This window comes from Miscanthus floridulus, chromosome 1, assembly GCF_019320115.1.
Source record: "Miscanthus floridulus cultivar M001 chromosome 1, ASM1932011v1, whole genome shotgun sequence".
Classification (NCBI taxonomy): domain Eukaryota; kingdom Viridiplantae; phylum Streptophyta; class Magnoliopsida; order Poales; family Poaceae; genus Miscanthus; species Miscanthus floridulus.
In genome coordinates this window covers 140884649-140906136 of record NC_089580.1, presented here as the reverse complement: position 1 = coordinate 140906136, position 21488 = coordinate 140884649, and the positions used below count along the sequence as shown (strand labels likewise).

Genomic DNA, 21488 nt, shown 5'->3' with positions numbered 1-21488 from the left:
ACATTGCGTGAAAATTCAACGAGGCCACGGATGAACTAGCAAAGATGGCGTCGGCACGGGCCCTGGTCCCCCCGAACATCTTCGCCAGAGACCTCCACAAGCCTTCCATCGACTACGCCTCGGCGACGAGAGAGGGCCCACCGGTCGAGCCCACCGTAGGGCCCGAGGCCCCCTCTATCACCGAGACCCCTTCAGCCAAGCCCGAGGTCATGGAAATCAACACGGAGCCTCCCGAGGCCAACCAGGGCATGGACTGGCGAGTCCCGTTCCTTGATTACCTCATTCGAGGAGAGCTTCCTGTAGACAAGACCAAAGACCGATGGCTTGCACGACGAGCCAAAACTTACGTCCTCAGTAACGGTGAGTTGTACAGGTGAAGCCCATCTGGCGTCCTCCAATGATGCATCACCACCGAGGCAGGCCAAGCCCTACTTTGGGACTTGCACGCAGGGGCCTACGGGCACCATGTAGCGCCTCAGACGCTCGTCGGAAACACCTTCCGCCAAGGGTTCTACTAGCCAACAGCGGTTGCTGACGCCACCAAGCTGGTACGCTCCTGCGAGGGATGTCAGTACTATGCATGGCAGACGCACCTCCCGGCCCAAGCCCTCCAAACCATCCCCATTACATGGCCATTCGCCGTGTGGGGGCTCGACATGGTTGGGCCTCTGCAGAAGGACCCTGGGGGCTATGCCCATTTGCTGGTAGCGATCGATAAGTTCTCCAAGTGGATCGAGGCTCGTCCAATCAATCGAATCAAATCCGAGCAAGCGGTGTTGTTCTTCACTGATATCATCCACAGGTTCGGGGTTCCAAACACCATCATCACTGACAATGGGACACAATTCAACGACCACAAGTTCTTGACGTTCTACGATGACCACCACATCCGTGTGGCCTGGTCGGCCATAGGACACCCTAGGACAAACGGCCAAGTAGAACACGCCAACGGCATGATCCTACAAGGCCTCAAGCCAAGAATATACAACTGGTTGAAGAAATTTGGCAAGAAATGGCTTGCCGAACTCCCGTCAGTCATCTAGAGCCTAAGGAACACTCCAAGCCGAGCCACGGGGTTCACACCATTCTTCCTGGTCTATGGAGCCAAGGCCATCCTCCCCACTGACTTGGAGTACGGTTCCATGAGGCTATAGGCCTACAACGAGCAAAGCAACCACACTACCCGCGAAGACGCCCTCGACCAACTGGAGGAAGCCCGAGACGTTGCGCTGCTACACTCGGCCAAGTACCAGCAAGCCCTACGATGCTATCAAACCCGGCACATTCAAGGCCGAGACCTGAAGGTGGGCGACCTAGCGCTAAGACTGAGGCAGAGCAACAAGGGCCGCCATAAGCTGACACCACCATGGGAAGGACTGTACATCGTCGCCCAAGTGCTAAAGCCCGGGACCTACAAGCTAGCCAACAAGAAGGGCGAAATCCTCACCAACGCTTGGAATATAGAACATCTATGTCACTTCTACCCTTAAATTTTCAAGCATTGTATACATTGTTTCTCAAAATACAATAAAGAAGCGTTCTTTAGTTATTCTAATTTTTCGAGAAACCCCCCGAACCTATCGATGGGGGATCAGCGTTACGATAACGCTACAAGGGAGACTTGGCTCTACCTCTGCAGAGATGCCCACTATGGGGCTCAAACAAGACTCGGCTCTGCCTCTACAGAACCGAGCCTCCCTCGGGGGCTAGAAGGGGGGGGACCCCCCCTAAGTCCTAGGCATAATTTTTTAGTCGTTTTTTGAAAAAAATTCTACGCCAAACTCTCTAGCGTGCTCTGACATATCGATTATAAAAAACCTAAGGACCGAAAGTCTGTCTCAGGACCAAAAGGCTGGCCGAGCCGCGAGACGGCCTACGCCTCCGGGCTACGGCAACTCCCTCACCACCTTTTGCTCGAGGGGCAGCTTAGGCTCCGAGAAAGTTTTTTGCAAGTGATATGTTTAGAGACCAGACAGAGGGCAGAGGCCCGAAAATACCATAAAAAACCATTAAAAAGCGTAGACGCATAAGTACTTTAAAAAAGGCCTCGACGGCCACAAGCGTTACGGTACAATAATAATCCTAATCCATTTACATGGCCCCTTTGGCCCAGGTCAGACCTCAGGGTCGCCAGCATCGGCGGTCGGTCTAGGAGGAACCACCTCTTCTTTGAACAGCTTGTCCAGCACCGTGCTAGGGGCCTCAGCTGCCTCCATCAGCTTCATGACCTCCTCGTCGGCCTCCTCGTCATCCTCAGCCATGACATAACCGTCACTGATGGCCTCGAGATCGACGCCGGTGTAGTGCGAGGAGACGACGGCTAGGGCGCACTTGACGCCCTTGTGCAGCGCCCCCTAGAGCCGCTCGCAGACTCGGTCGCTCAACGTGATCAAACGGCTCTCGAGGGAGCTTCTTGGCTCAACCCCCCCAACCTCTAGGGCCTAGTAGGCGGTACGGGTGGTGCTCTGCAGCGCGTTGTGCTCCTGGATCTCAGCCTCAAGCATCGCCTGCACTTCAACGGAGGCCTCAGCTGCCTGGGAGACCTCCTTCTCCAACCCTGCGCCAAGACAAGCGGGATGGGGTTAAGCACAAAAGAAAATAAGCTGAACAGGGGCGAAGGCCTACGGGACTCACCCTTGGCTTTCTCTTTCCAGCTTTGGACCTCGACCTGAGAGGCCTCGGCCACCTTGAGGGCCTCCACCAAGGCACCTTTCGTCAGCAGGTGCGCGCCCTGCTCCACCCCTAGCTGCCCGGCGATGGCCTTGGCAGAGACCTCCGCTTGTTCGGCCCGGGACCTGAAGGTGTCCCGCTCACCGGCCACCCAGGTCAACTCCTCCTCTAGCTCCTTGATCCGCACCACCAAAGGGGTGGCCTGCTCCTGAGCCATGGCCGCCTCGGCCTTCATGTCAGCACAGCGAAGGCAGAGGTCCTCCACCTCCGTGCCGACAGAAGCTCGTTGGCATTGGAGAGCAGGTCCTTCTACTACTGGAGCTAGTCCCAGATGCCCCTCTCCCGCCAAAGGAACAATGACTTCCCAAGGGACCGGGCTCAAGCTCCAAGATAGGCAGAACAAACATCAAGCACTGCGAGAAAACTCAGGAAAAGACGACATAGCATGAAAAAAGAAAGTGTGCACCTGGGCGACGCCAGATAGATCGTCAGCCATGATGGATAGCGTTGTCCGCAGCGACCGCTCCGCCAGCTGGCGGAATTGCTCAAAGGAGCCCCAGCGCCCCCCTCGGCTATGTCCCCGAGGGCGAACAGAGGCTCCCCCTCAAGGTTGTCCCAGCTCTACCACAAGACACGCGGGCTATCCCACTCGCGGGGCTCGGGTTGTACCTGAACAAGAGCTGAGCTCCCCTCGCCCGAGGTCGGAGCTAGCTGCTCCATGGTACTGGCCGCCTCAGCGTCCGCCACCTCCTTTCCCCGGGAAGTATCGTCGGAGGAGATCGAATGGACCTCCACCTCCCGAGCACTTCCCTACGACGGCGGTGGGTCTTGGACCAAGGGCGGTACTGCAGCTTGCCCCGCCTCCGTCTCCATATCCTAGGCCGCCGGCTTCGCCGCGCCCACGCCAGCCTCCGCCACCTCGGCCTCGGTGGTCCTAGGAGCCCTGGCCTCCATCGCTTCTGCCTCAGAGGTCCTAGGGGCCTCGGCCTTGCCCTTGGTGGCCTCAGCGACTGGGGGCGCCTCGGCTTCATCTGACGCGCGGGCCTCGGCCTCGCGGGGCGTAGACGCCTCCTCCCCCGCTTGCTTCGTGGCCGCCTCAGTAGCCTCTTCTTGGATGGTGGAGCTGGTGCTCACCTTGAGTGCCTTACGTGGTGCCAGGGTGGGCGCCTCCACCTGACGCTTTCGGCTGGAAGCAAAGCACTCTCAGGGTTAGCATACGGCCAAAGAATGAGTGGGAAATGCTGCAACTCCACTGACAAAACACTTACCTCGAACGGGGACACAACTGCTTCCACACTGCATCCCTCGTCCTCTACAACGACGGTGGCGGCGGTAGTGGCATGGCCTCTGTATCCGCCGGTGCTGGCCGGCCCTTGCCGAACTCCGACACCCCCTCGACCCTCTGAGGCGATTGAGTCGCCTCCACCGTCGCCTGCTCCACCCCCGCCATCGAGCCCATCGGGCTGACGGTGCGCTTCCCTAGTGCCCGTGCCTCGGGCGTGTCGGCCTCAGCCTTGGGGTGGGTGATCGCTGGCCCCGAGGCGTCCTCTCTGCCTCCTCCTGGGAACGTCGGGCTGCCCACCGACGCCCCGGGCGCTGTCCCCCTAACGTCAGGGAGATGGTCTAGGGTACCCCACCCCACCTCACTCCTGTCGTCATCGCTCGAGGAATCCGACAATGACGGTGATGGAGACAGCTCCACCGGGAAACCATCGTGCCTCTGCTACCGGCGACATTTCTCCAGCTCTTCGCGCTCAAGGTTCTTCCTCTTGCGCCTTGCCTCCTCGGCGTCCTTCCGCTTCTTCTGTGCCTTGGCATGCGCCCTGTTCACCACCCGTCGCTCTGCGTCCTTGGGAATGGGCGGCGGGGAGGCTCGCACATCCCTCATCCCCTACAGGAACAATGAACGCCAATAAGGGAAAAGGAAAATGCAAGGAGCAAGGAGGCCTCGAGGGCCGTAGCGGCGCGTGACTTACCAGAGAGAGGTACCCCCGCGACAGGCGCATTGGGAACGGGGACAGTCCACTGCTCCTCAGCTGCCCCTCCACCGTCTCTCTCACTCGACGTAGAATCTCCTCGTCAGAGAGGGCGACGGTGGACATCCGGACGCCTTCGATCGGCTCATCCGGTGTCATCTCGAACAGGCGCTGCCACCGAGCCATCAGTGGCAGCACCCTCTAGTGGTGGAAGGCCGCCACGACCATAGCCGCCGTAAGGCCATGGCTGCGCAGCCTCTCCGGCGCCTCTAGGAGCGGCCGTAGCTTGGGCTGGTCAACCACCGGGACGCCGTACCTCCACTTCTCTGGCTGGCTCTCCATGACCCGCCCGGTATAGGGGGGAATCCCACCGTCGTTGTTGCAGAGGTAGAACTAGCTGTTGTACCAGTGATGGTTGGACGATGTGAGCTAGGCTGGGATGTAGAGGAGCTGCCGGTCTTGGCACACTTGGAGAGTGCAGCCGCCGGCCCTCATCGCCTTCCGCGTGCCCGTCATGCCCGTCGGCTTGGTGGTGAGCCTTGCCCGAAAGAGGTGGAGCCACAGCTCCTAGTGGGGAGCAATGCCCAGGTACCCCTCGTAGACGGCAACGAAGATGGCTGCTTGCGCGATGGAGTTGGGGTTGAAGTTGTGGAGCTCCACGCCGTAGTAGTGCGGGAGCGCCCGCATGAACCGGTCCGCCGACAGGCCGAGACCGCGCTTGTGGAAGGCCACGAAGCTCACGATGTAGCCATCGCGTGGCCTCGGCTCCGGCTCGGCCCCCGGAGCAATCCACTCTGGTCTGGTGGGGTCAGTAACTGGGCGGAGGAGGCCATCGTCAACGAGCGACTGCAGCGTCACCGCAGACACGTCAGATGGACCCCAAGGATCTGCCTGAACAACAACAGCGCCGCCGGCCATGGGTGCGGTGGAGAACGCGGCTACAGCGACATCACGTCGTATCCAACCACAGCGATGGCAGGCGCCGTTCCATCTCCCCAAGAAACCGCCTCAAAAGGCTCACCCGCTGTTGTCAGCCGATGGGAGGGGAATATCCCCCACCCAATTCCTTTCAGACTAAGGAACTGGGCACCGAGCCCGTTACGGTCCAGGGGTTCGAAGGCTGGGCCCCCGAGGGTCTCGACAGCCACCCTAGGACAAACAGAGTCAGGGATGACTATGGGCGAGCCCGTACATGGCCGAGGCCCAAGCAAGCAACTGCTTGGGATGCCCTAAGTCGTGTCCAAGACCGGCAGGGAGGTCTTCGAATGGGATCCCAGCGTAGGGAGGCACCGAGCCCCCGGGGCCAATCGAATGGCCCTGGGACCCACTAGAGAAGCCCTCTGGTACTTTTAGAGCACGTCCCTAGACCACTAGCTGACCCCTATCGAATGGGGCACGGGCCTCCACTCGGACTTACCCGATAACAGCTCACCGGAGATGTCACTGCTCGCGCCCACCAAGGGTAGCCTAGCATACTCCACCCCTCCTTCCAAACGAAAAGGATGCGTGAGGGCCGCACAAAAAAAGACAGGGAAACTTCTGATAGCCCTCTTGCTCCGTGCAGAGGCTCGGGGGCACTTCCTGCAACCAAGCCGAGACCCAGCGACCCAAACTCACACTCGGGGGCTCGACAAACAACCCCTCCTTCCAAACGAAAAGGATGTGCGAGGGCCACACAAAAAGACAGGGAAACTCCTAATCGCCCTCTTGCTCCGAGCAGAGACTCGGGGGCTCTTCCTGCAACCAACCCGATTCCTTTTAGACTAAGGAACTGGGCACCGAGCCCGTTACGGTCTAGGGGTTCGAAGGCTGGGCCCCCGAGGGTCTTGACAGCCGCCCCAAGACAAACAGAGTCAGGGATGACTATGGGTGATCCTGTACATGGCCAAGGCCCAAGCAAGCAATTGCTTGGGATGCCCTAAGTTGTGTCCGAGACTAGCAGGGAGGTCTCTGAATGGGATCCCGCCGCAGGGAGGCACCGAGCCACCGAGGCCAATTGAACGGCCCTGGGACCCACTAGAGAAGCCCTCTGGTACTTTTGGAGTGCGTCTCTGGATCGCCAGCCGACCCCTATCGAATGGGGCACGGGCCTCCACTTGGACTTACCTAATAATAGCTCACCGAAGGTGTCACTGCTCGCGCCCACCGAGGATAGCCTGGCATACTCCACCCCTCCTTCCGAACAAAAAGGATGCGCGAGGGTCACACAAAAAGACAGGGAAACTCCTGATCACCCTCTTGCTCCGAGCAGAGGCTCGGGGGCTCTTCCTGCAACCAAGCCGAGACCCAGCGACCCGAACTCGCACTCGAGGGCTCGGCCAACGCGATAAACACCCCTCCTTCCGAATGAAAAGGATGCGTGAGGGCCGCACAAAAAGGACAGGAAAACTCCTGATCGCCCTCTTGCACCGAGCAGAGGCTCGGGGGCTCTTCCTGCAACCCAGCGACCTGAACTCGCACTCGAGGGCTCGGCAAAAGCGACAAAACCCCCCCGCTCGATAGGGAAAAAGCCCTTGGAGGAGTAAACCCACTCCTCTAGGGTCTCGGGGGCTACACCCGGTGGGTGCGCTCACACGCACCCACCGAAGCCTCGAGTACGAAACACCATCCCACCAGGAGCTGCCGTGAGCCAAGTCTCGTCAAAACCTCAGGGAGAGCGCTCATGCTCCCCCCAAGGCTCGGGGGCTACTGTCGGGTACCATAAAAAGGGGTCCCCTAAGCAAGAACCGAAAAAATCGCTTAGACCTTGTAAAAATCAAAGCTAAGAGGCAACTACCGGCAAACCCCCACCTCATCCGAGGCTCGGCTGGATCACCCGGCCCACCTCGGATAGTATCCCACCTTGCCCAAGGCCCCACACGTAAGGCCTCGGACGAGGTACCGATTCTCTACCTCGCTCGAGGCCTCGCACGTAAGGCCTCGGACGAGGTGCCGATTCTCTGCCTCGCTCGAGGCCCCGACTGTAAGGCCTCGGATGAGGTACCGATTCTCCGCCTCGCTCGAGGCCCCAACCGTAAGGCCTTGGATGAGGTACCGATTCTTTGCCTCGATCAAGGCCCCGACTGTAAGGCCTCGGATGAGGTACCGATTCTCCGCCTCGCTCGAGGCCCCAACCGTAAGGCCTCGGATGAGGTACCGATTCTCTGCCTCGCTCGAGGCCCCGCCCGTAAGGCCTCGGACGAGGTACCGATTCTCCGCCTCGCTCGAGGCCGGCTCAGCAGCTACCCCGTCACCGCCGCCTTGACCAGGACGTCACATTCTACTAACGCGACCAACCACTCCCGCGACATCAACTGAACGATGGCTCGACACAGTGGAGTGACCGACAAGATGGGAGTCGCATCAATGCCATGCCGCCCGGGACTGGACGGGGCAGGGGTTACCGGCCGCTGTGCTCGACACTGTGCCCACGACTGACACCCATGCGGCACTGTGCTGCCTAACCCCACCTGCTCCGAGAACAGTGCGGCGTGGGAAGTCATGTCTAGGTCCCTGTAGCCTCGGGATCAGCATAAAAGACCAACTGCACCCTCCGAGCCTCGGCTACCCGCCTCCGCACCCCTGTAGCCTCAGGACTCACGCCCGCCGAGCCCCCCAGTGGTTCAGCCTCTGCACCGACGGGGCCTCGGCTCTCTACGCTGTCGACATACAGCGACCGACACGTCATCCACAGTCTGCGCCATACCCTGCGTCAAGTCATCACAGGAGCTCCCACGTCGCACAAGATCGACCGTGACTGGCGCGTCGCTCCAGTGCACCGAGGACAAGACCACTTCATCGACCAGGCCGCCACAGTGATGAGCTGCAGGGCTCAGACATACCGCCTCCGCTCACAAAAAGCCACGTAGCGAACACATGTATCACCCCGGTCCCCCCTTCAACTATAAAAGGGAGTGACCGGGGCCGTTTCTAGACACGGCCACGAACGCTCAGGCACAGATAGACGCACAGACACACACGGACGAACAATGCTCTGTAACACACACGCTCCCTCGCTGCCTGAGATCAACGTCTCAAGCAACCCACGCCGTTCCACGTAGAGACTTGGGACAAGCTCCCTCTCTCGCCCAGCTTGTAAACCCCTACTACAAGCACCTCGGTGCAAGGAATACAAAATCGCTCCCTCAAACTAGACGTAGGGCACTTATTGCCCGAACCAGTATAAACCTTGTGTCTCTTTGCATCACCATCCGGGATTAGGGGCACGCAGTACACTTTCACTAGTTGGTTGAGGATCCACCGGTCCAAAACACCGACAAGTCTATACAACTCTGAGGCCTTAGGTGAACTGGGTACGCAAATGTACTTGCTAAAAAGTGGTACATGGCGGCGTGTGAACGGGGAGAGGCCTTTGTTCCTGTCAAAGTTAGAAACCAACATTACTTCTGTGGCGATGACATTATATACGTCGAGTTTGTAGAATTACACCAACTATGTCACCTGGACTCTCTCGACAAAAGTCTCATTAGCTGCTATTGTCTGTAAGTGTGATTATTTTCTACTATTAAAGTGTATATATATAAAGCTACATGTATATATATAAATTATATATCCTCACACTATATTTTTATATATGCTAATATGAGATGACAGAACTCAGAAAGAGAAATGATAATGATGTTGGTTTCATTGATCCAAATGTCGTATTCAAACACCCTAACCCCCCGCCTCAATGGAAAGCTGAACTCGAGAAAAATCTCATGAAGTTCTTAGTGAACCAACAAAACAAGAACATACTATTCCCCTACAACTTCAAGTGAGTGTTAAATAATTAATGTCGATCATATGAACATTTGTTCAATTATTTGCTTACTAGCTAAGCTATCTCCCATATATATATATATATATATATATATATATATATATATATATATATATATATATATATATATATATATATATATATATATATATATATATATATATGTTGACTCTAGTTAATGTCGATCATATTTGTGTATAAAAACATATGCAGCAATCACTGGATATTGATGGTCATCGATATGGTCAATAGTCGGTTGAGCATCTTAGACTCGTTAAGAAAAGAGTAAACAGAGTACCAAGACATGATAGATATTGTCCAAGGGTAATTTGGTCTCTCTAGCAACTATATATACCCCGATCACTTAACTGCAACAATTATTAAAGGCTAAATTAATTTTTTATTTTATTGGGCACAGTGTTTAGAAAAGTCTCATTGAGGAACACCACATGAAATATTACAAAGCGCCACTGGATGTAATCGCACACAAAGTAAGTACTAGCTATTTATATATATATATATATAATTCATATATATATATATATATATATATATATATATATATATATATATATATATAATTCAATTAACACCATGCATGCTTTCAATTCACCAGATCTTTTTTCTCGTAAAAGTGGGTTCTGAGGCAATAACAGGGGAACAACTACTGCGGATACTATGTTTACGAGTTCATCATGGTGTACGCAAAAAGAACTCCTGAAGAGATCCTCAAAGTACGTTATATAAATATATTCATATATTCATAATTTCTTTTGTTGCTCATATATATAAGTAATCACGTGACCAATATATATATATATATATATATATATATATATATATATATATATATATATATATATATATATATATATTAATACTTTTCCTTTAACTTTTATTGAAGACTCTATGGTTGAAGGAAAAAGTCATACGACGTGACCAACTGAAAGCAATTCAAGAGACCATAGCAGGATTTCTTAATGACCAGGTCCTCAACCCCGCCGACGAGTTCTACAATGACGTCAACGAAACATGGAAGCCAAACCAGATGGAGTGAATTTGTTATCCCAAGGATATGATAGAATATACAATGCAAGCTTTATTTGTAATATATATATATATATATATATATATTATGTACATAAAATAACGTACAATATATGTATATGCATGTAATATATACGTTAGTTTCATACTTTAGTTTGTACAAAATGTTCGAACATTATAAACGTGTAGAATACGTATATTACTAGCAGCGTAGAATGTGTATTCGAAAACCTATTCGAAAACCAAAACGAATCATCAATTGAAAATAGAAATAAAAAAAAACACCCCACGTGGCCAAGCCGGGAGGCCTCTTTAGTCCCGGTTGGTCTTACCAACCGGGACTAAAGGTGCACCTTTAGTCCCAGGCGAGAAGCCGGAACTAAAGAAGGGACCCTTTAGTCTCGGATTCGTGCTCTCAGTTAAAAAATCGGGACTGAAGGGGTTTCTCAACCGGAAGTAAAGCCCGTTTCTGTATCAAGAGCTCCAGGCCATCACTCCGGTGACGAGCATTGGAACTCCGGTGCTACCGTAAGTTTGCTCCGGCACTATAAGTAATTAAAGATTATACATTTTTTTTACATTTTGAATCTTCATATATATGTGAGGACTAGTATATAGCTACAACAATACATGATTCTCTTTTCAAAATTGCCACAATGCGGCACACGAGGTGGTGTCGGATGCAATAGCAAGGAATTATCACCGCATGGGAGTATGGGCCAAATCCGCGTATCAGGCCCAATTCCAGGGTTGCCTTCAGAGGGAGCCGCCCAAGCCCAAGTCACCCAACGCGGCAAAGTTTCGAGTCTCAGCCACGGTAGAAAAATGTGATATCTATGATCCTGAATCCACCTTATGTTCTGGTTGAGTAATAAACATTGCCCTTACAAAGGCAGCCAAATGCAGGGATCCAGTGCAAGGCTAATTTGGCCAACGAAGGGCTATTGTCAGATGCAACTTGTGACCTGTGCAAGTGCCGTGATGAAGACGCAGATCACATCGTGTCAGGATGTTCCTTTGCTCGCTCATTTTGGAGAAGGATTGGATGGCAGCCAAATGCAGTGCAAAACCTTTGGGAATCCAGGATGCCAGACCGAGTGCCCAAGGAAGCGGCCTCGAGCTTTCTTCTCTTGTGCTGTTGGGAGCTGTGGAAGCACCGCCATGACGTGGTCTTAAGAGGAATGACGCCGAATGTAGAGAGGTTGGTGGCCACCTGCGAAGCCACCGCTGCTCTGTGGCAATGCCGACTACCTAGAAGCTCCCCCGCCTTGTCTAGTTTATGGAGATCCATTAGTCTCATGTAACTGTGATGTATTGCTCTCCTACCCCGCTTATCTATTTGTAAAAGGTGGCGCCAAGCCAAACCCTCAGGGCTATTGCCCTTCCACCCACCAGCAGCTTGTTCGGCTGGAGTGAAACGATCGTAAATTTACAGCCGGAACAATATTTTTCTCTCACACAAACCAGTCAACAGTACTTCTTCACGAACCAGCAACGAACCAACCCAGCCAAACGAACAGGCTGCAGGTGTTCGTGGGACTTGTGGTAATCAAATCGGGTGGGGACAAATCGTCCCCCCGTTGCATTTCAAAAAAAGCATTGCCCTTACCTTGATAGTTAAATCTATATTGCACGTTTTCACTATATTTGCAACACTTGCATGCAGCCTAGCTTATAACATATACTCCCTCCATCCACAAAAGGATACAATTCTCGCTTTTCGAGAAGTCTAGCGGTTTCAATTTTGATTGAAGTTGTATAAAAAAATACTAACATTCTTGATACAAAATAAATATCATTAGATTAGTTATATAATATATTTTTTATATCAAATTTATTTAAAGACATAAATGTTAATACTATTTACAATAAACTTGATCAATTTTTAGCTAACTTGACCAACACGGATCCATAGATGCATTCTTTCGTGAACGGAGGAGGTATAATTACTGGAGCAGTAGTAATGTTCAGGACCTCATGCAGTTCTACTTCATCGATCAGAACTCAGAAGGTGTTGCCATTGGCAAAAGAGATTTCCACTTTTTCAGTACAGTATTATCTTAAGCCTAACTGAGAGCACACACAGCAGATTTAATAAACACTAGAGCATACATAGCGGCTAGATTAGAAGTTCACATCACAGCCTCTGGTCACCGACGGAGACCTCCTGAACCACGATGGGCGGCCCCTGCGGGATCCCCAAGAATCCGGGGGCCGCGGGCGCGGGCGCGGGCGTGGGCGCATGCAGAGGCTGGGCTGGTTGATGCCGCGGCGTCTCCAGCGGCGGGATGCGACCATCCACGAAGTCGAGGGCCGCGCCAAACGCGACAAGGGCACGCGCGCACCGAGGGCTGCCCAGGAGACGGCGCCGGCGGCGATGCTGTTCCAGAGGTCCTCCTTGGGGCGCGCGAGGGACATGGCGGTCTCCAAGGCGGAGTACAGGGCGAAGTAGGCGGCCAGCGTGCCGGCCGCGCGCGGCGCGCTCGCGCTGACGGCCCGGGCCGCGCCGGCGAGGCCGCCGCGGAACAAGCTGAAGATGGAGCTGCCCGCCAAGCCCAACGTGAACCCGAAAGCCCAAGCCGTCGACGAAGCGATGGCCGGCGTCTGGGATCCCAGGGTAGAGCGGCTGCTCCTCCCTCATCGCGCACCGGCGCGGCGGCTCTGTCTCTGGCAGCGGCGGTGCAGCTTGCTTGTTTAGCAGGATGATCTCGATCGGAACGGAAGTATGCGGTTTCGCTTGGACGTGTCGCGTTTATTATGCCCCTCCCTAATTTATCATATACGGGCTGCGGCCGGTTGGTGTTCAGAATTCACCTCGCCTCGGGTGACAAGCAGTTCCTATCCGAACAGGTTTCCCACTGGTACCCGAATTAACAAATTATCCAGTCATGTTACGAAAACAGGAAAAAAAATAACGTCAGATCAGTCGTGTTCGAGTCGGAGCCGACAGCCAAATAACTGTGTGCAAATTTAGGACCTCTTTAGCGGCGCTCCTGCGCGGCTCTATCACTGTTCACTGTGTGCAAATTTAGAGTTTTCCTGGATTCAGGGGCTAAAGTTTAGTTTGTTGAACGTTTGGATGCTAACTAGAGAATTAAACATTAGTTAATTATAAAACTAATTGTACAGGAGTAGACTAATTAGCGAGACGAATCTATTAAACATAATTAATCCATGATTACCACATGTTTACTGTAGCACCACATTGTCAAATCATGCATTAGTTAGGTTTAATAGATTCGTCTCACAAATTAGCCTCAATCTGTGTAATTAGTTTTGTACTTAGCCTATGCCTAATACTCCTAATTAGTGTTCAAACATCCGATTTGACATAAAGTTTAGTCCGTGCAACCAAACACCCCCTAATTACCTCTGATTCATCACCAGACACCGGGAATTGTATTCAGTAGTTCACCGTTCACCACTTCATATACCAAAACATGGGACGAAGTCATCACGGAGCTTTGCACTCGACACAGGAGGCAGGACAGTATGCTACTATAAGCAAAAGCTCCTGAATTTATACCACTCAATTTAGAAGCCTGTCAGGGCCGTTTGCATCCTTCATTTTGAAGGAATTAAAATCTACATAATAGGTTAGGCTATTTGGCTTGGAATTTGATATTCCATAACATTCCTAAACTCACAAATAAGCATATCTCAAATTCATAGCGTAGGAGATGGAAATGGATTTTACAGATCACTATGATATAAGTCTATTCTCTAACTTATAACACATTCTTCAACTCACTTCCATACAATAGAAATGCGACATATAAGTATGTCCCTTGTATGCCTAACAATAAATATACAAATATATTCTATATACAACTATATTAGTTTAATTAAGCTATGTTTAAATTATAATTATTAGAATGAATTTAATTCAAGGATCCAAACGCTCCTTAGTGAATTTTGTCAGATAGAACTGAGTCCTGGAGCTCAAGGTAAAGCTTTATTTTGCCCTATAATTCTACTGTCGTCAGGCCTTAGGAGTCATTTCAAACTTCTGACGCCCCTCCCTACAAGTAGTAGGATAATCTGACCTACACAACAGGAAAACATGGAGTTCATTAGCGTATATGATACAATTAGGACAATGGCATTGCATTTTTATATAAAATTATAGCATAACAAACCAAGAATACTGCAGTGTACTAGAATGAATGAACAAGTACAGCAGTATATGCAGAGGATATAGCCCTTTCCTCTCACCATTTCTCAAAGAAAACTCAGTTCAGACAGGCGTCACACCTTAAAAACTACCTACACTTGCACATTGCAACTTTGCTTTCTCAAAGGCAGCCAATTGATTTACAGCAAAAGCATAGGTAAGGACATTTTGTAGCCATATTATCAATGGGGGCAATAAAGTGTTGCATTTTCTTGGAAACTTGTTGAAAATATTTAGTAATATTCAGAATTCAGATAACGAAATTCTAGTTGGCAGACAGATATAAACTGAATGGGGGCAATACCATCCCTGATCAAAGCACACTCAAGAGAGCTGCAGAGTTCATCCCGGATTACACTGCACCACACACACCAAAAAAAATGACAACATAACTGTTACAGAAAATATAAAATTTGAAGTGAACAGTAGTTCTGGAAATGAAAGGTGTTTGCAGCTTTCCTAAAAAGTCACTATTTGGAGCAAGTGTTCACCTAAACAGCCATTTAGCTTTTTTAAACGCCGCTTAAACGCTAAACGGTGGCCAGCCATTCTGCTGGTATAGCTAAACCAAGGGACCAACTATTTATTAGTGCTTTGGTGGACTGGCAATTCTATAAGTGCGCCAGGTCGAGCAAGGAAGAACAGAAGAGAAACCTTATTAAACTCGTCCTGGAAGCAGATTAAGTCCATGAAACTCCAGTAGATACTAAGATATTCAGATAATATCAACTGAACAAGGAGGCAATTTAGAAACAACAAATAGCATCGAAGCGTGTTAGTCGTTGAATTCTTACTCTTGGTAGTAGCTGAATTCTTACTCTCATCGAGACAGGATGACACTAGAAGTTGGGGCAATTTTCTGGTTTATTTCTCACACAATGTCATACCGACCTGAGGGGTTGGAGATTCATATTTATAGGCTACTAGCCAGCCAAGCATATGCCAAGATACTAGATGCTAACATGCTGTCCTAAAATAGATGCTGTCCTAGATGCTAAGATGTTGTCCTAGCCAGTCAAAGATGCTGTCCTAGATGCTAAGATGTTGTCCTAGCTAGTCAAGGATGTTGTCCTTGATGGGCAGCAAGACCACCATGTAGCCACAAGGACCATATGCTGCAGCCCCATAAAGACCAGCCAACACAGAGACTTATCCCATCATTCTCCCCCTAAGTCTTGTGCATCGTCTTGTGCGAAAGTTGAACCATCCCGGTTCTGGAGCAGAGCTCAAGGAACTTGATCCTCCCAAGAGGCTTGGTAAGCAGGTCCGCAAGCTGGTCCTTGGTGTTGATGTAGCTTGCCTTGATGCTCCCTTCCTCCAAACAGCCTCAAATGAAGTGGTACCTCACCCGAATGTGCTTACTCTGTTCATGGAAAACAGGGTTCTTTGCCAGGGCCAGAGCGGACTTGCTGTCCATCCTGAGCTCCACCGCTCTAGTGTCTCTGCCGAGGAGATCACCAAGCAGTCGAGCGAGCCAGAGCGCCTGAGTCGAAGCGGTGGAGGCCGCTATATACTCGGCCTCGCAGCTGGACAGGGCCACCACCTGCTGCTTGACCGACTGCCAGCTAACGAGGCACTTACCGAGGAGGAAGAGGATCCCGCTCGTGCTCTTGCTGGTGTCGATGTCGCCGGCATGGTCGCTATCGCTGTACCCGACGAAGTGTGCCACCCCAGGGCACCTAGGGTAGTAGAGGCCGTGGTCGAGAGTCCCCGCAACGTAGCGGATGATCCTCTTCACAGCCTGCTGGTGCTCCGTCGTCGGTCGCTGCATGAACCGACTAACGTAGCCGACGGAGAATGCCAAGTCCGGCCGTGTGTGGACGAGGTAGCAAAGGCTCCCCACAAGACGCTGGTACTACGTAGCGTCCACCTCCTACGTCGTGCTGTCGTGGCTCAGCTTCAGCCTCTCCTCCATCGGAGTGAGAGCTGGGTTGCAGTCGGTGAGCCCAGCTAGCTCAATGACGCGCTTGGCGTAGGTGGTCTGTCGAAGCATGATCCCAGAGTCATCCTGGTGCACCTCGATTCCTAGGTAGAAGTAGAGAGGCCCCAGGTCACCCATCTAGAAGGTGGCATTCATCTCTTCCTTGAATGCCGCCACCTTCGCATCATTGGTGCCGGTGATCACTAAGTCGTCGACGTAGACACCCACCAACAGAGCATTTCCTCCACTGCCCCATCGGTAGATGGCCATCTTGTGTGGGCTTTGCTCAAAGCCCATCCCCTTTAGCGTGGAATCCAACTTAGCATTCCACGCCCTCGGTGCCTGCCGCAAGCCATAGAGGGCCTTACGCAGGCGGAGCACCTTGCCCTCCTTGCCGGGGATCACAAATCCCAGCGGCTAGTGCACGTAGACCTCCTTCTTCAAGTCACCGTTAAGGAACGCCGACTTGACGTCCATGTGATGAACACGCCAGCCCTTCTAGGCAGCTAGCGTAAGGAGGAGTCGCACAGACTCCATCCGTGCCACGGGAGCAAAGGCATCGTCGAAGTCGACCCCTCCTGCTGCACAAAACCTCGTGCCACCAAGCGAGCCTTATGCTTGACGATGGTTCCGGCTTCATCCCTCTTCAGCTTGTACACCCACTTAAGGGTGGCCACGAGGAAGGTCAGTAAGCTCCTAGGTGCGGTTCTTCTCAATCGCATCCATCTCCAACTGTATCGCGGTGCGCCATGCCGCGTGTCTCTCGACCTCAGCAAATGATCGAGGCTCACCGTCGTCACACGCAAGGTGCAACTGTGCCTCCAGATCATGAGGCACCAGTCCCGGCACCGACTGGTCACCGAGAAGGTTCTCCATCGTACGGTACCACAATAGCTCGCCATCGTGGTACGCGTCGATGCGCTCCTCATTGTGAGGGAGTGGAGTAGCGAGCTCAACCGGGCTGTGCTTAACACGAGCTGGTGTTAGAGTAGATGTGCCCGGAGAGGTGCCTATCGGTGCTGGAGTGCGTGGTAGTGCCGGCTGTGGTGGAGCCGGCGAAGAACTCATCGCAGCTGAGGTCCTGGCTAGAGAGCGTGGTGCTGTCGGAGTAGCAGGCGCCGGGGTCGGTGGAGGCTCGGGGACTGGGGTAGACACGCTCGTCGAAGAAGAGCTGCCTACTCCCCCAGCTCCCTCGACAGTGAAGTCGTCGTACGTCGGAGCCGAGCCGTCGTCCACCGCCTTGTCCCACGCCCATCCTCGCCCTTCGTTGAACACAACGTCGCGCGCCGTGCGCACACGCTGTGTCTTTGGGTCGAGGATGCGGTAGGCCTTCGAGCCCTCCGCGTAGCCGATGAACACTCCTGGAGTGCTCCTGTCGTCGAGTTTGCTGATGTGGCCAAGCTCCTTGGCGAACGCGAGGCAGTCAAAGACCCGCAAGTGGGAGACCGCCGGCTTGCGCCCATGCCAAGCCTCGTACGACGTCCTACCGTCGAGCACCTTAATAAGCGAGCGGTTGAGGATGTAGATGGCCGACACCACCGCCTCTCCCTAGAAGACAGCCGGCATCCCCCCTCTGCTTGAGAAGGGCCCGAGCCATCCCCACAACTGTCTGGTTGTGCCGCTCGATGACGCCGTTCTGCTGCGGGCTATACGGCACGGAGTAGTGGCGCTGAATGCCCTTATCAGCGCTATACGACGTGAATTCAGCCGCCATGAATTCGCCGCTGTTGTCGGTGCGTAGCACGCGTAGCTTACGGCCACACTCTGCCTCCACAGCAGCCTACGCGCGCCTAATGGCGTCCGCAGCCTCTCCCTTGCTGCCGAGGACCATCACCCACATGCAGCGGGAGAGGTCATCGATGAGCAGCAGGAAGTAGCGTCGTCCTCCCGATGTGGCCGGTGTCACCGGGCCACACAAGTCCCCGTGCACAAGCTCGAGCCTCTCCTTGGCTCGAAAGCTCGCCCGCTGGGGAAAGGGGAGTCGTCTCTGCTTCGTCAACACGCAGACGTCGCAGAGCTGCTCCACATGGTCGAGGCACGGCAGGCCTCGCACCATCTCTGTGGCACTGAGCCACTTTAGGGCATCAAAGTGAAGGTACCCGAAGCGCTCGTGCCACTACCACGCCTCGTCATCCCAACGAGCAGCGAGACAAAGGGGTTGTGCCACCTGCACGTTAAGTACGTAGAGTCGATTTGCGCTTCTGGTTACTGAAAGGATCAAGATGCCCAAGAGGGGGAGGGGGTGAATTGGGCTAATTACAAATTTCTTTGCAATAAACAAATCCTATGGTCAGCCCAATTAACCCCTTATGTCTAGAAAATGTTTCTATTGATCTAACGCATAAAAGTTTAGCACCCTAAGTTCCAATCCTACTTTAGCATGGCAATTCTAGGAATGTAAAAGACAAGTATTGAATTGCTCAAAGTAAATGCTTAAAGTAAAGAGAGGAGAAGGAACACGGCGATGTTTTGCTGAGGTATCAGAGAGTCACCACTCCCCACTAGTCCTCGTTGGAGCACCCGCACAAGGATGTAGCTCCCCCTTGATTCGCGCAAGGATCAAGTGCTCTCTACGGGTTGATTCTTTGACACTCCATCATGGTGAATCACCCACAACCGCTCACAACTTGAGTTGGGTCACCCACAAGCTCCGTCGGATGATCACCAAACTCCCAATCACCACCAAGCCATCTAGGTGATGGCGATCACCAAGAGTAACAAGCACGAACTCTCATTTGACCACGACAAGCCTAATGAGAAGGGTGGATGCACACTTTGCTACTCTTGCTTCACTAATGAGGGCTATCTTTGGGATTCTCAAATCTCAATCACCTCACTAGGACCTTACTCTTCTTGGCACTCTCAAACGTGTTTCTCAGCTGTTGGAATGAGTAAAAGTACCCCCACACACGAATAAAGGTGGTATTTATAACATGGGCTGAAAAAACAAACCGTTATGTGCCACTACGGGGTGACCGGACGCTCCGGTCATGTTGACCGGACGCGCCGGTCAGTTTACCCCGAACTCTAGTGTTTACAGTATGATCGGACGCGTCCGGTCGCAATTTACCCTCACTGGAACCTTACTGATGTCGATCGGACGCTGGACCTCAGCGTCCGGTCACTTTACCTCTCAGCGTCCGGTCACTTCCAGACGACTTCACCTTGATCAAATGAACTGACTGGACTCTGAGCCAGCGTCCGGTCACATCGAAGCCAGCGTCCGGTCAGTATTTGACCCTCCATTCACTTCCAACTCTCGATCATATGTGAATGAAGTTTGCTCCAATGGATCTAAGGGCTATTTTGGAGCTACCTAGCGCTAGTTTTAGCAAGTGTGCACCACACCAAACCCACTAGACTCACCTAGGTCAAGCTACCCGTCCATACCCCCCTTAATAGTATGGCTAAAGGAAAAAACAAAGTCCTAAACTACTCTAAGTGTCACTCTAACTCCAATCGACACTTAGAACTAGTCTATCCTTAACCTTGTCGTCAATCCTTTGAAAACTGAAACGATTTCCATCGTAGGGGCATGACCACCATGATTGCCCAATCGATCTCCATTACCATGACCTAACTTAATTGCCTCTGCAAAACACACATTAGTCACAGTAATCATGTATTGTCATTAATCACCGAAACCCAACTAGGGGCCTAGATACTTTCAATCTCCCCCTTTTTGGTGATTGATGACAATACTACCTCGAGTATGTGAAAGAGATGATGTTTTTAACATGCTTGGTTCATATAAGCTTTCGGCAATAAGAACAAAAGTGTTAGGCAATCTTATATGACCCAAGCCAACATGGTGTACTCAAAAGATATGAAATAAGCATGAGTACAAGTAATAAAGCTCATTTGCATCGGAGCAAAACGCGGAAGCAAAGCAAATGAGCATAGCACAAGTGATATGACATATAAAGAATTTAAAGTACAGAGCACACATGTCATATATCACTATCACGTAGATATCACTATCACAAAGATATAGTTTAATGCATAGAAGTAAACACACGACGAATGCATAAAAGTGTATCACACATAAAACTCCAGATGTACTAGATAATAAACTACTAAGTAAGCTAAGCTCCCCCTAAGGCTATCATACTCGAACCCTCTCCCGCTTTGGCGTCAAACACCAAAACCTAAGGGTTGGTCGGCGGGGCGGCAACGGACGAGCCGGGCGCTGAGGTACGAGGAGCGAGCTGAAACTGGGCACCATCATCATCTAACCCTGAGCTCTGAGCAGTCTAACCCTCTGTAGCTGGAAGCGATGCTGAAGCAGTCTGGGTCGAATCAGGAATAGGAGCTGTTGTAGGCTGTGCTGGTATGGCTGAAGCAGCTGGCTCTGATGATGCCACTGAGGAAGGGAGTATCTCTGTAGTCTCGGTAATAGGTGCAACTGTAGAAGGATCGGGGACATGCAAGTATGGAGGAATAGGCTGCCCTGTCAACTCACTGAAGGATGCACCAAGGCTCCTGGACACTGTAGTCTCTGGCACTAGCAGCGAGGGTGTCTCAGCTGGTGTGAAGCCTGTCTAAAGAGGTGTGAACCGTGGGGCTATCACTGGCGAAGAAAAATACTGGGACACCTGCTCTGTAGGTGAAGCGTACTGTGTTGGTGGCTTTCCCTGACTCTGAAGCCCACTAGGCTATAATGCTAGAGTCATCGAAATGGTGGTAGGCTGACCAAGCTAGGGCGAAGGCTGTGGAGCCCCAATCGCTGTCACTACATGCTGCATAAATCCAAGTAGCTGCTGCTGCATGAGGATCTACTACTGATGCATGGCCTGCTGCTGCTGCTGTAGAGCCTACGTCTGCTGCTGAATAGCTAGCTGTTGTCGCTGAAACTCGTCCTGCCGAGTCTGGAACTATGCAAAAGTGGCAACGGTCTCCTGAGCCTAGCGTGCCTGATCCTGCCTCATCCACTCAAGT

The 21488-nt window shown here is 52.1% G+C and overlaps 1 protein-coding gene across 1 annotated transcript in view; it reads right to left on the bottom strand.

Annotated features, from left to right (window-relative positions):
- Positions 1–14256: 14256 nt before the first annotated feature.
- LOC136495706 (mitochondrial import inner membrane translocase subunit TIM17-2-like) overlaps positions 14257–21488 on the bottom strand; it is a 29469-nt gene continuing 22237 nt past the window's right edge. The window contains exon 2 of the mRNA XM_066491566.1: positions 14257–14501. The gene's annotated coding sequence lies outside the window, so the exon portion shown is untranslated. The remainder of the gene's footprint in view (positions 14502–21488) is intronic.